Genomic DNA, 12,907 nt, shown 5'->3' on the forward strand with positions numbered 1-12,907 from the left:
CCGGACGCGAATTCCCAGGTCGCCTGTTTCCGTTTATTAAATCCAGTCCTTGCTTCACCCTCTGCCTGAGATTTCCGAGGGGCTGAGTTTAATGGTTCACCCAGGAGTGACTCAGCAACTCAATGTCATGCCAGTGGTTTGCAAATGCTCTGTACGCTGACAAGCCAGAGTACTTCACATTATTATGTTAACTTTATGTTATCTTTTTGTAAGGACGTCCAGATAATGAACACAGATTGCATCAGCTCTGGGGGTGCGAAGTGTCTACATTACCCAGCAGGCAGTGCAGGCTGTGGGCTGATGGTGCTGGAGGGTGGAGGCACAGAGGAGAGCCCAAGAAGGTCATATTGATTGATAACGCACCCTGCGGACTATAGGCTGTGGACCGCAGCCCCCCCAGTGTGTGGGTTCTGGGTTACATATACATACAGAGGAAGACTAGAGACTCTGAAGTCTCCATTTCATATAGACTGTTTTTGGGGATCTTCCCTCCCTTGACATTCCTTCTTGCACCTACTGGGATCGTTTGGCATCATCACTGCCTTCACCGATGATCGTAGCAGTTGCCAAAAAAAAGAAAAGTCCGTTATTTAAGGCACTTTCCCGCACCTGCCTCAGGCAACTTCTCTGTATAATTTTTTGTTGTCCATGCTTCTCATGATGAGGTTCTGATGGGATGTTCCATTAATTGATGCTAGTGACGGGTACAGGGGGGAGGAAAGACCCCTCCTGGTACTCCTGATTGCCAGTTGCCCCTGCCTACCTCCACTGAAACAAATAGCCTGATTTGTTAAAGATACTAGAGTTCAGGAAGGGTTACAAAGCAGCTTCTGTCCTAAAGCAGAAGTTGATGACTGAAGACAGACTAATTTCTCTCAAAATATTGACACCCTGGCATCAGAAATCCACTCGAAGACACAAAAGACCACAATTTCCAGCCTTTGAAAGATGAGGATGATGAGTAAAGCATGTAAGGAAGGCTACATTTGCCTATTGAGACCAGGCCCCTTGTGTCTTCTCATTCCCTTGTGGCCTTGTGACAGAGCCAGATAGGCCTCCTCACCACTGACAGCCAAATGTCCTCATCCATCCTGATCCAAGAGGCCCGCAGGCGTCATCAACCCTGTCTAGATTTCCCTCGACGAAACCCCAAAGCAGAAATCCCTTTGCCCCGAGCCCGGCAAAAGCGATGGAGCTAGGAGTATCCCGTGGAGCCTTTGTCAATATGTCATCATCGTCATAGCTGCCACTTGGCAGCACACACTGTCGAAACCCGCCGCAGATGTGTCAGCAAAATAGCTGCCATTTTATTATCATTTCTTTCCACTGAATATCCATTGCAGTAAACAAACTTCACCAGTGATAGGGCATAACTCAGGCAGCCCAGTTTCCGTGCCTGCGACATGGGGGGGGTATTTGTGATGATGAAGAGACACGTGGGGGAGCGTTTGTTTGGTGCAAGAGGCGACCGCATCAGCAGACGGATGCACTTCTGGTCCTTCACGCCTGTGCTGACAACACAATTCTATCCTGGTTTGGAAAATAAACCGACCATTGCATAAAGGATGTTACACCTTCAATACAAAAGTAGAAAATGACTTGTTTACTTGTTATCATTGTGTGTGGCGCTGCAAAGGGAAGATGTGAGGCTTTGGAAAGAGTTTCCTCTGTTTATATAAAATCTTTAAAGCATGTATGGAAGCCTCTAGTCCGCAGTCACAGTCCATCCCTCCACAGAGACCTTTTACGGTCTGTAACAATAGTCCACAACAGAAACATTATGCAGAATTTAACAATATTTATTCATTTCAACCAGAAGGTGCACGGTAAATATGAAGCACTATGCTAAAAGCCAGGAAATTACAGCAATATCAGAGTCATTTGGAGAGCATAACTATGCACAGTGGGACATTTGTGGGATTCATATCATCAGGCATCAGATGGTAATTGTCTATAGTGCATTTACTGAGGGTCGTTGAGAAAGAAACACGGGGAAAAAATGGACGGCTGTCTTCTCCCCAAAGAGCAGTGTGCGCTCTCCTCGCAGATTACAGGAATTTGCAACTTTGCAGATATTGTGATGAAGTTGATGACGAGCCAAAGACGAGAGCAGGACAAGTCCACACATGTTGCAGTGACCTTCCCTCGGCTGCAATGTAATGCACAGCTAATAGGGAGCAAGATGACTCAGAGATTTCATTTCAGGAGCAGCAGCGGTAATGACAACGAGGATGATCTTAAACGTATTAGGTCCAATTGGATTTAAAACATTTGAGATATTTTCCAACGCTGATTTATACATAGGATTGCATATACGCTGATTCTAGCACATGGGATTACGGGCTGAGAGAATCAGAGGCCGCATGCGATGTGATGTGTGTGACCTTTGACTGAGGAATGTTTTTCATAGCCAGGTCATCCATCTTCATTTTCTCCCAGTGGTTAGTGCGCGTCCAGCATTAATTCAAACAGCTCGAGGTGTTTGGATAGCTCGCCCCGTCGGAGGAGGCACACCCAAGACGTCCGAAATGACGTCCATCAGTCAGATTTGTTTCAATAAGGGATCGGGTTAGCTTCATGTTATCACTTACTGTATATGAACTCTCAGGGGTCACATTCTTCAGCTGCCGAAAGTGTGGAAACAGGCTTTTCAGAAACGATTCGAGGGATGTGGAGGCACCACAGAAAACACTCACTTACTAGGCGAAATGGAGATGTAGTAGTTACAAAAAAAATATTTTTCCTTTTAAATGTTTGGCTCATTAGTCAGTTACATTTGCATTTAACAGAAGTGCGCTCACCCATTGAAAAGGTGTTGAAAAGATGTCCACTCTAAATAATACAAATTAAAACATCAATAGCAACTTTGGTGTTTGAGATTGAAATCAAACTAAGAAGCAGTTTAGATAAATCGAATACAACCTAATGAGCGGTTTAAGATTATCGAGGCCAATTAAAAATAACAAACACAGCACTGCAAACTTTGTATTTGCAATAGAAATTATATCCTCTGAAATGCCTCTGTGTTGGTGGAAGAGAGGAACCGTTGTTTCTAGTGTGTTTTTCTTTTGGTTATCTGACACAGAACTTTCCTCCCTGCCTTTACCGATCCTGCGACCCTGTCCACTGAAGGCCCATTCCGATCAGCATGCTCGAGCAGCAGTCGATGGCTGGCCTCTCAAGGACACTGATTGACATTTTATACAGCGGCTGCAGTTTAGTGATATTGATGGCATTCAGTTTAACTGTATATTCTTTTAATAAGGCGGCTGGCTGATGCCTAGTGCTTTCAAAGTGCTCTTAAAGAGTTTCAGAGGAAAGGAGAGAGTCGCAAAGACAGGTCAGAGCAGTGGCACCATTTCTCCAGAGCAACAATTACCTCCTCGCAGGAAGTTGTGTTTTCCTTTTGTTTGTCTGTCTGTTAGCTGAATTAGGCAAACATCTCCTAAAGGGATTACCACAGAACTTGGTGGAAAGATGAAGGATGAAGGAACATAAGTCCAACACTGATTACCCATCATGGATATGAACACCTCACTCAAAGTCAGCATTGAAATCAAATCCAATGTGACTTAGCAGGATGACAACATTGAAAAACATTGAGCTGATAATTTTTCTGATTAGTTTATGGTTTATGTAGACAGTAAACAATTGAAGCTGCAGCTACCACAAAATACTTGAAGAAGCCACTTGCACAAGCCATTCGAGGTCCACAACTTTCTGTCTCTACTGGATAGTATATTTCACGTACATCCCCCAAAACTAAGCCTGTCACACAGAGCCCAACCAACCACTGGCGCTGTGTACAGATGTCATTACTGTAAGAACAAGCTAATGTGTCATAACGCACGCTGTCAATACGACTGTGTTTTGAGTTTGGGACAAAGTAATGACCAAAAAGAATTTGCAGTGGGTTTGATGTGCTCTTGTGTCCCAAAAAAACAGTGGAGGGCTGTTTCAATTCATAAGACTCGTCATCGCCCGCTCCCCAGTCATCCCATTTATAAATGCCATTGAGCATGCACTTAGTCTAGACACTCGACCACACAAGGCGACACTGGTTGCCCCACGGTCCAGACACTGCCATCTGTGTGTGCGTGTGTATGTGTGTGAGAGAGAGAGAGAGTGTCTGTTTGTGTGCTGCCAAGTTTGTGTATACCAAGCCACATACACGCAGGGATAAAGAGATTCATGTGCCACACATGGGCACCACGTGGCGCTGACAGAAAGAGAGAGAGAGAGACCGTGAGACGAGACCCCCCCAACCCCCTCACCCATGGGTAAAAGGAATCCACGGCAGACAGTGTCACCCGCCCTGGCTACCGCTTTAATTAAGACTCTAATGATAGGCTTTCAACCGAGAAGCAACTTATCGTCGCTCCATAATCGCTCAGCGCTAGTTAGTGCTGGCAGAATTGCAGCCATCTGCTGCGCTAGGAACACATTCTGATCATTCTTAATATAGCAGTCGTAGTTCATGTACAGTATTTATATTAGGAGACCTCCATTATGTGAAAGTCTGTTTAAACATTTTATATTAATTGGGCACATCTGTGTTACAGGAGCTTGGATCAGCAACACATTTTAATAACCCCAACTCCTCTTTTTAGTATGTTATTAATATAATCGCAATGTGCTGTGGGTGATAGATGATGCTGGTTATGCATTTCTTTTTTATGTCATACCTTCATAGCTTTTTTTATTTGTGTACTGCCCTCATCACGCTGTAACTCAATGGATTATAAAGTCCTTAAAAGTTATTATTACATTATTATAGTTATTTAAGTCACAACTGTGTGGGCACAATCAAATCAGCTCGAGCAGAAAGCTTAAAGGAAGACGTTTAATATACATTTTGAAGAAAAAACATAGAGAAGGAGTTGGATTCAACAACTTCCTTTTCCGTTCCTCTTGCAAATGTGCACTTAAATTGTTGTTATGTTGTTGTGTTGTATAAAATGTCCATTCATTAGTCCATCCATCCATTATCTATACGACTTATCCCGTGCGGGTCACAGAGGTCGTCAGTGTGTCGCAGGTCCAACATACAGAGACAAACAATCACAGTAAGAGGAAGTTAAAGGATCAACTACACTGCAAAGAAATTCATGTGACACAACATGTTGGTGCAACACAACGAGCCGTCAGTCTGCAGTGTCCATCCACGCGTACAGCTCTGTGTGTTTCTTTATGCGTTTCATCTGAGAGTTGCTTCCCTCGGTTTCCAGTCTAATGTCAGCCAGCTGCTGCTGGTAGCTTCTGCTGGAACCACAATAAAGTGGTAAATTATCTTCTCTTCCAACTCTCAGCAAAGCAGCTGTGTTAATGCTGAACGTTTCCTTTAAATTAAACAAGCTATGATACATTTGTATTATACTCATGTTAATTTAGTTCGATTGGGTCTGAACTGTGTCCACACACACAAAGAAAAGTGCTTAAAGGGCTGGTAAGTGGTTTTTGAAACACTTTTTGTCTCTTTTGATAAAATCTTCTTCACGTCCAGATGATGTGATTGGCTGGCACACCTGTCTGTCACTGACCAACCTGCCTGCCTGTGCACACACTGTCTGTGCTCTCACTGTGTGCGACCTTCAGCCAGGGAGACGTACCCGGTCGAAGCACAGACGACAGCGAGCCGTCAGCGAACGTGTAAGTCGGTTTCTACCAGTTGTCAGTCAGTGCATGTTCATGTGTTTTAGGGACGTAGCTTTGAGGAAACGGCTGATGGGAGGGGATGTATCGGTTTCCTGTTTTCATAGTGTAGCCTCCTCCTGCTGCCTATTCCAGGATTAACAACCCTAGCTTTAATTTAGAATGAAAGGATAATGGATGAATGAAGGGACTGTTGTTTGGATGGCTGAAGCCCTAATGATAAAACACTTAAAGCCAAAATGAAACTGTCCAGATTACAAGACAGGTCTTTGGCTTGTTATTCATATTTGCAGGCTCCATATCTGATGGTGACTAAGATCCTATGAGGAAATTAAACATGGCTGTCAATTACACCTACAAATCAAGATATAAATTTAATTTAAGTTTTAATTTAATCGAGAGCGGGAAGAAGTGCTGCTGTTATGTATCTGAGTATTTCTCTGAGTCACATGGCGCCAGCATTAATTTCTGCAAACACCATTTACAAAGCTGGTGATGTATTGTTTTCTTAATGTTTGATTTGTTGACATCAACTAAATGACTAATTTACAACAGCCTGTTTTCACACTTCCACTGCAGCGTTTAACTTTACTGTGCAGCGAGATTTACTTTCGCCGAAATCAATCTGAGGTCGAATGAGGAGCACTTAGGGATTACTTATAGCTCTGAGGCGCCGTCATAGTCTCTCTGACGGAAAAGCTGCACCCCGAGAGCTGATGTAATTCTCCTCCACGTTGGGTGCCTCAGATGCTCCACTGACAGAAACGGCTTTGGCACAGCAAAGTGATGAGAGCAGCTTGCCGCCACTGATGTAAATCCTGCCTGTGTTTATTGAGAGTTCCTGATCAAAGGGAGGAGGGGGAGGCTGAGACAGAGACGCGGAATAAAAAGAAAGTTGCGGAGTTGCAGAGCTGAGTCACTGATATGTTATGTGAGGTTAACACTGTTTGTGTGTGTGGGGGGGGGGGTTGTAGGGGTCTGATGGCCTGCGTTGAGCTGAGAACAGTATATTTATATGAGGGTGCTTTCACACCTGCTTTTTGGCAGCTCCAACATGCACTGAGCAGTTGGGCCTTTCCCAGTGTGATTAAATGCACATCAGACACTCTTGAGATCAAGTCAGTCAGATGTCGTAGAGGACTTGACATTCCCGCTCATTAAGGTATAAAGACGACTCTGGTGGGACTCGAACCCACAACCTTTGAATCACTTCCTATGCTATGTGCTGATGTTAGAACACTTGAATAGATGATGCTAGAAGTCCAATGCTCTATCCATTGCGCCACAGAGCCTCAAAAAATGTTGGCGTCTGTCTGTTGCCGTGTTTTGAGACTTTGAAACGGTTAGACTATCGACAAAAGACTTGATGGGGGTCAAACCCAGAACCATTAAACAGTTCGATTATTCCAGTGTGATTAAACCCACATCACAAAATCTTGAGATCAAGTCAGTTAGGTGTCGTAGAGGACTCGATATTCCCTCTCATTAATGTATAAAGACGACTCTGGTGGGACTCAAACCCACAACCTTTGAATCACTTCCTTTGTGCTGATGTTAGAACAATTGAATATGATGCTCGAAGTCCAATGCGCTATCCATTGCGCCACAGAGCCTCACGTTGAGGTTTTGCATTTTTGTCTGTTTACGTGTTTTGAGACTTTCTAACGGTAACAGTGATGACAAAAGACTTGATGGTAATCAAACCGAGAACCATTTGATGTTTGAGTTTGTCCGTTTCGGTCTTTTGAGACTTTGTAACGGTAAGACTATCGACAAAAGACTTGATGGGAATCAAACCTAGAACCATTAAACAGTTGGGGTTTTTCCAGTGTGATTAAATGCACATCAGACACTCTTGAGATCAAGTCAGTCAGATGTCGTAGAGGACTTGACATTCCCGCTCATTAAGGTATAAAGACGACTCTGGTGGGACTCGAACCCACAACCTTTGAATCACTTCCTATGCTATGTGCTGATGTTAGAACACTTGAATAGATGATGCTAGAAGTCCAATGCTCTATCCATTGCGCCACAGAGCCTCAAAAAATGTTGGCGTCTGTCTGTTGCCGTGTTTTGAGACTTTGAAACGGTTAGACTATCGACAAAAGACTTGATGGGGGTCAAACCCAGAACCATTAAACAGTTTGATTATTCCAGTGTGATTAAACCCACATCACAAAATCTTGAGATCAAGTCAGTTAGGTGTCGTAGAGGACTCGATATTCCCTCTCATTAATGTATAAAGACGACTCTGGTGGGACTCAAACCCACAACCTTTGAATCACTTCCTTTGTGCTGATGTTAGAACAATTGAATATGATGCTCGAAGTCCAATGCGCTATCCATTGCGCCACAGAGCCTCACGTTGAGGTTTTGCATTTTTGTCTGTTTACGTGTTTTGAGACTTTCTAACGGTAACAGTGATGACAAAAGACTTGATGGTAATCAAACCGAGAACCATTTGATGTTTGAGTTTGTCCGTTTCGGTCTTTTGAGACTTTGTAACGGTAAGACTATCGACAAAAGACTTGATGGGAATCAAACCTAGAACCATTAAACAGTTGGGGTTTTTCCAGTGTGATTAAATGCACATCACACACTCTTGAGATCAAGTCAGTCAGGTGTCGTAGAGGACTCGACATTCCCGCTCATTAAGGTATAAAGACGACTCTGGTGGGACTCGAACCCACAACCTTTGAATCACTTCCTTTGTGCTGATGTTAGAACACTTGAATAGATGATGCTAGAAGTCCAATGCTCTATCCATTGCGCCACAGAGCCTCAAAAAATGTTGGCGTCTGTCTGTTGCCGTGTTTTGAGACTTTGAAACGGTTAGACTATCGACAAAAGACTTGATGGGGGTCAAACCCAGAACCATTAAACAGTTTGATTATTCCAGTGTGATTAAACCCACATCACAAAATCTTGAGATCAAGTCAGTTAGGTGTCGTAGAGGACTCGATATTCCCTCTCATTAATGTATAAAGACGACTCTGGTGGGACTCAAACCCACAACCTTTGAATCACTTCCTTTGTGCTGATGTTAGAACAATTGAATATGATGATGCTAGAAGTCCAATGCTCTATCCATTGCGCCACAGAGCCTCACGTTGAGGTTTTGCATTTTTGTCTGTTTACGTGTTTTGAGACTTTCTAACGGTAACAGTGATGACAAAAGACTTGATGGTAATCAAACCGAGAACCATTTGATGTTTGAGTTTGTCCGTTTCGGTCTTTTGAGACTTTGTAACGGTAAGACTATCGACAAAAGACTTGATGGGAATCAAACCTAGAACCATTAAACAGTTGGGGTTTTTCCAGTGTGATTAAATGCACATCACACACTCTTGAGATCAAGTCAGTCAGGTGTCGTAGAGGACTCGATATTCCCGCTCATTAAGGTATAAAGACGACTCTGGTGGGACTCGAACCCACAACCTTTGAATCACTTCCTTTGTGCTGATGTTAGAACACTTGAATAGATGATGCTAGAAGTCCAATGGGCTATCCATCGCGCCACAGAGCCTCAAAAATGTTTGGCGTCTGTCTGTTGCCGTGTTTTGAGACTTTGAAACGGTAAGACTAACGACAAAAGACTTGATGGGAATCAAACCGAGAACCAATGAACAGTTCAGATTTTTCCAGTGTGATTAAACGCACATCACAAAATCTTGAGAACAAGTCAGTCAGATGTCGTAGAGGACTCAATACACCCTCTCATGAAGGTATAAAGACAACTCTGGTGGGACTCGAACCCACAACCTTTGAATCACTTCCTCTGTGCTGATGTTAGAACACTTGATGATGCTAGAAGTCCAATGCGCCACAGAGCCTCACGTTGATGTTTTGCATTTGTCTGTTTAGTTGTTTTGAGACTTTCTAACGGTAACAGTGATGACAAAAGACTTGATGGTAATCAAACCGAGAACCATTTAATGTTTGAGTTTGTCCGTTTCGGTCTTTTGAGACTTTGTAACGGTAAGACTATCGACAAAAGACTTGATGGGAATCAAACCTAGAACCATTAAACAGTTGGGGTTTTTCCGGTGTTACTAAATGCACATCTCACACTGTGGAGATTAAGTCAGTCAGATGTCGTAGAGGACTCGATATTCCCTCTCATTAATGTATAAAGACAACTCTGGTGGGACTCAAACCCACAACCTTTGAATCACTTCCTTTGTGCTGATGTTAGAACAATTGAATTCTGATGATGCTAGAAGTCCAATGCGCTATCCATTGCGCCACAGAGCCTCACGTTGAGGTTTTGCGTTTGTCTGTTTACGTGTTTTGAGACTTTCTAACGGTAACAGTGATGACAAAAGACTTGATGGTAATCAAACCGAGAACCATTTAATGTTTGAGTGTGTCCGTTTCGGTCTTTTGAGACTTTGTAACGGTAAAACTATCGACAAAAGACTTGATGGGAATCAAACCAAGAACCAATAAACAGTTCGGATTTTCCCAGTGTTACTAAATGCACATCTCACACTGTGGAGATTAAGTCAGTCAGATGTCATAGAGGACTCGATATTCCCGCTCATTAAGGTATAAAGACAACTCTGGTGGGACTCGAACCCACAACCTTTGAATCACTTCCTATGCTATGTGCTGATGTTAGAACACTTGAATAGATGATGCTAGAAGTCCAATGCGCTATCCATTGCACCACAGAGCCTCATGTTGATGTTTTGCGTTTGTCCGTTTACGTGTTTTGAGACTTTCTAACGGTAACAGTGATGACAAAAGACTTGATGGTAATCAAACCGAGAACCATTTGATGTTTGAGTTTGTCCGTTTCGGTCTTTTGAGACTTTGTAACGGTAAGACTATCGACAAAAGACTTGATGGGAATCAAACCTAGAACCATTAAACAGTTGGGGTTTTTCCAGTGTGATTAAATGCACATCCCAGACTCTTGAGATCAAGTCAGTCAGATGTCGTAGAGGACTCGACATTCCCGCTCATTAAGGTATAAAGACGACTCTGGTGGGACTCGAACCCACAACCTTTGAATCACTTCCTTTGTGCTGATGTTAGAACACTTGAATAGATGATGCTAGAAGTCCAATGCGCTATCCATTGCGCCACAGAGCCTCAAAAATGTTTGGCGTCTGTCTGTTGCCGTGTTTTGAGACTTTGAAACGGTAAGACTAACGACAAAAGACTTGATGGGAATCAAACCGAGAACCAATGAACAGTTCAGATTTTTCCAGTGTGATTAAACGCACATCACAAAATCTTGAGAACAAGTCAGTCAGATGTCGTAGAGGACTCAATACACCCTCTCATGAAGGTATAAAGACGACTCTGGTGGGACTCGAACCCACAACCTTTGAATCACTTCCTCTGTGCTGATGTTAGAACACTTGAATATGATGATGCTAGAAGTCCAATGCGCTATCCATTGCGCCACAGAGCCTAAAGTTGATGTTGGAGTCTGTCCGTTGCCGTGTTTTGAGACTTTGAAACGGTTAGACTATCGACAAAAGACTTGATGGGAGTCAAACCCAGAACCATTAAACAGTTCGGATTATTCCAGTGTGATTAAACCCACATCACAAAATCTTGAGATCAAGTCAGTCAGGTGTCGTAGAGGACTCGATATTCCCTCTCATTAATGTATAAAGATGACTCTGGTGGGACTCGAACCCACAACCTTTGAATCACTTCCTTTGTGCTGATGTTAGAACAATTGAATATGATGCTCGAAGTCCAATGCGCTATCCATTGCGCCACAGAGCCTCACGTTGATGTTTTGCATTTGTCTGTTTAGTTGTTTTGAGACTTTCTAACGGTAACAGTGATGACAAAAGACTTGATGGTAATCAAACCGAGAACCATTTAATGTTTGAGTTTGTCCGTTTCGGTCTTTTGAGACTTTGTAACGGTAAGACTTACGACAAAAGACTTGATGGGAATCAAACCGAGAACCAATGAACAGTTCAGATTTTTCCAGTGTGATTAAACGCACATCACAAAATCTTGAGAACAAGTCAGTCAGATGTCGTAGAGGACTCAATACACCCTCTCATGAAGGTATAAAGACGACTCTGGTGGGACTCGAACCCACAACCTTTGAATCACTTCCTCTGTGCTGATGTTAGAACACTTGAATATGATGATGCTAGAAGTCCAATGCGCTATCCATTGCGCCACAGAGCCTTACGTTGATGTTTTGCATTTGTCTGTTTAGTTGTTTTGAGACTTTCTAACGGTAACAGTGATGACAAAAGACTTGATGGTAATCAAACCGAGAACCATTTAATGTTTGAGTTTGTCCGTTTCGGTCTTTTGAGACTTTGTAACGGTAAGACTATCGACAAAAGACTTGATGGGAATCAAACCTAGAACCATTAAACAGTTGGGGTTTTTCCGGTGTTACTAAATGCACATCTCACACTGTGGAGATTAAGTCAGTCAGATGTCGTAGAGGACTCGATATTCCCTCTCATTAATGTATAAAGACAACTCTGGTGGGACTCAAACCCACAACCTTTGAATCACTTCCTTTGTGCTGATGTTAGAACAATTGAATTCTGATGATGCTAGAAGTCCAATGCGCTATCCATTGCGCCACAGAGCCTCACGTTGAGGTTTTGCGTTTGTCTGTTTACGTGTTTTGAGACTTTCTAACGGTAACAGTGATGACAAAAGACTTGATGGTAATCAAACCGAGAACCATTTAATGTTTGAGTGTGTCCGTTTCGGTCTTTTGAGACTTTGTAACGGTAAAACTATCGACAAAAGACTTGATGGGAATCAAACCAAGAACCAATAAACAGTTCGGATTTTCCCAGTGTTACTAAATGCACATCTCACACTGTGGAGATTAAGTCAGTCAGATGTCATAGAGGACTCGATATTCCCGCTCATTAAGGTATAAAGACAACTCTGGTGGGACTCGAACCCACAACCTTTGAATCACTTCCTATGCTATGTGCTGGTGTTAGAACATTTGAATATGATGATGCTAGAAGTCCAATGCGCTATCCATTGCACCACAGAGCCTCATGTTGATGTTTTGCGTTTGTCCGTTTACGTGTTTTGAGACTTTCTAACGGTAACAGTGATGACAAAAGACTTGATGGTAATCAAACCGAGAACCATTTAATGTTTGAGTTTGTCCGTTTCGGTCTTTTGAGACTTTGTAACGGTAAGACTATCGACAAAAGACGTGATGAGAATCAAACCCAGAACCATTCAACAGTTCGGATTATTCCAGTGTGATTAAACGCACATCACAAAATCTTGA

General features: G+C 42.9%; 13 non-coding genes across 13 annotated transcripts; all 13 read right to left on the reverse strand.

The window, feature by feature from the left end:
* Nucleotides 1–6,823: 6,823 nt before the first annotated feature.
* Nucleotides 6,824–6,944, reverse strand: trnar-ucu (transfer RNA arginine (anticodon UCU)). Its single transcript has 2 exons — nucleotides 6,908–6,944; nucleotides 6,824–6,859 (listed from the first exon to the last, which is right to left on the reverse strand). It is a non-coding gene; the product is annotated as a tRNA-Arg (tRNA).
* Nucleotides 6,945–7,151: 207 nt separating this feature from the next.
* Nucleotides 7,152–7,265, reverse strand: trnar-ucg (transfer RNA arginine (anticodon UCG)). The gene is made up of 2 exons: nucleotides 7,229–7,265; nucleotides 7,152–7,187 (listed from the first exon to the last, which is right to left on the reverse strand). It is a non-coding gene; the product is annotated as a tRNA-Arg (tRNA).
* Nucleotides 7,266–7,570: 305 nt separating this feature from the next.
* Nucleotides 7,571–7,691, reverse strand: trnar-ucu (transfer RNA arginine (anticodon UCU)). The gene is made up of 2 exons: nucleotides 7,655–7,691; nucleotides 7,571–7,606 (listed from the first exon to the last, which is right to left on the reverse strand). It is a non-coding gene; the product is annotated as a tRNA-Arg (tRNA).
* Nucleotides 7,692–7,898: 207 nt separating this feature from the next.
* On the reverse strand, nucleotides 7,899–8,012 carry trnar-ucg (transfer RNA arginine (anticodon UCG)). The gene is made up of 2 exons: nucleotides 7,976–8,012; nucleotides 7,899–7,934 (listed from the first exon to the last, which is right to left on the reverse strand). It is a non-coding gene; the product is annotated as a tRNA-Arg (tRNA).
* A 305-nt stretch (nucleotides 8,013–8,317) lies between these two features.
* On the reverse strand, nucleotides 8,318–8,433 carry trnar-ucu (transfer RNA arginine (anticodon UCU)). Its single transcript has 2 exons — nucleotides 8,397–8,433; nucleotides 8,318–8,353 (listed from the first exon to the last, which is right to left on the reverse strand). It is a non-coding gene; the product is annotated as a tRNA-Arg (tRNA).
* A 1,355-nt stretch (nucleotides 8,434–9,788) lies between these two features.
* Nucleotides 9,789–9,906, reverse strand: trnar-ucu (transfer RNA arginine (anticodon UCU)). Its single transcript has 2 exons — nucleotides 9,870–9,906; nucleotides 9,789–9,824 (listed from the first exon to the last, which is right to left on the reverse strand). It is a non-coding gene; the product is annotated as a tRNA-Arg (tRNA).
* A 303-nt stretch (nucleotides 9,907–10,209) lies between these two features.
* Nucleotides 10,210–10,330, reverse strand: trnar-ucu (transfer RNA arginine (anticodon UCU)). Its single transcript has 2 exons — nucleotides 10,294–10,330; nucleotides 10,210–10,245 (listed from the first exon to the last, which is right to left on the reverse strand). It is a non-coding gene; the product is annotated as a tRNA-Arg (tRNA).
* A 303-nt stretch (nucleotides 10,331–10,633) lies between these two features.
* trnar-ucu (transfer RNA arginine (anticodon UCU)) lies at nucleotides 10,634–10,749 on the reverse strand. The gene is made up of 2 exons: nucleotides 10,713–10,749; nucleotides 10,634–10,669 (listed from the first exon to the last, which is right to left on the reverse strand). It is a non-coding gene; the product is annotated as a tRNA-Arg (tRNA).
* Nucleotides 10,750–10,957: 208 nt separating this feature from the next.
* trnar-ucu (transfer RNA arginine (anticodon UCU)) lies at nucleotides 10,958–11,074 on the reverse strand. The gene is made up of 2 exons: nucleotides 11,038–11,074; nucleotides 10,958–10,993 (listed from the first exon to the last, which is right to left on the reverse strand). It is a non-coding gene; the product is annotated as a tRNA-Arg (tRNA).
* Nucleotides 11,075–11,283: 209 nt separating this feature from the next.
* On the reverse strand, nucleotides 11,284–11,397 carry trnar-ucg (transfer RNA arginine (anticodon UCG)). Its single transcript has 2 exons — nucleotides 11,361–11,397; nucleotides 11,284–11,319 (listed from the first exon to the last, which is right to left on the reverse strand). It is a non-coding gene; the product is annotated as a tRNA-Arg (tRNA).
* Nucleotides 11,398–11,700: 303 nt separating this feature from the next.
* Nucleotides 11,701–11,817, reverse strand: trnar-ucu (transfer RNA arginine (anticodon UCU)). Its single transcript has 2 exons — nucleotides 11,781–11,817; nucleotides 11,701–11,736 (listed from the first exon to the last, which is right to left on the reverse strand). It is a non-coding gene; the product is annotated as a tRNA-Arg (tRNA).
* Nucleotides 11,818–12,120: 303 nt separating this feature from the next.
* On the reverse strand, nucleotides 12,121–12,238 carry trnar-ucu (transfer RNA arginine (anticodon UCU)). The gene is made up of 2 exons: nucleotides 12,202–12,238; nucleotides 12,121–12,156 (listed from the first exon to the last, which is right to left on the reverse strand). It is a non-coding gene; the product is annotated as a tRNA-Arg (tRNA).
* A 303-nt stretch (nucleotides 12,239–12,541) lies between these two features.
* trnar-ucu (transfer RNA arginine (anticodon UCU)) lies at nucleotides 12,542–12,663 on the reverse strand. Its single transcript has 2 exons — nucleotides 12,627–12,663; nucleotides 12,542–12,577 (listed from the first exon to the last, which is right to left on the reverse strand). It is a non-coding gene; the product is annotated as a tRNA-Arg (tRNA).
* Between the last annotated feature and the right edge of the window lie 244 nt (nucleotides 12,664–12,907).

The sequence above is a fragment of the Limanda limanda genome, chromosome 16 (genome assembly GCF_963576545.1).
Source record: "Limanda limanda chromosome 16, fLimLim1.1, whole genome shotgun sequence".
In the NCBI taxonomy this organism is placed as follows: domain Eukaryota; kingdom Metazoa; phylum Chordata; class Actinopteri; order Pleuronectiformes; family Pleuronectidae; genus Limanda; species Limanda limanda.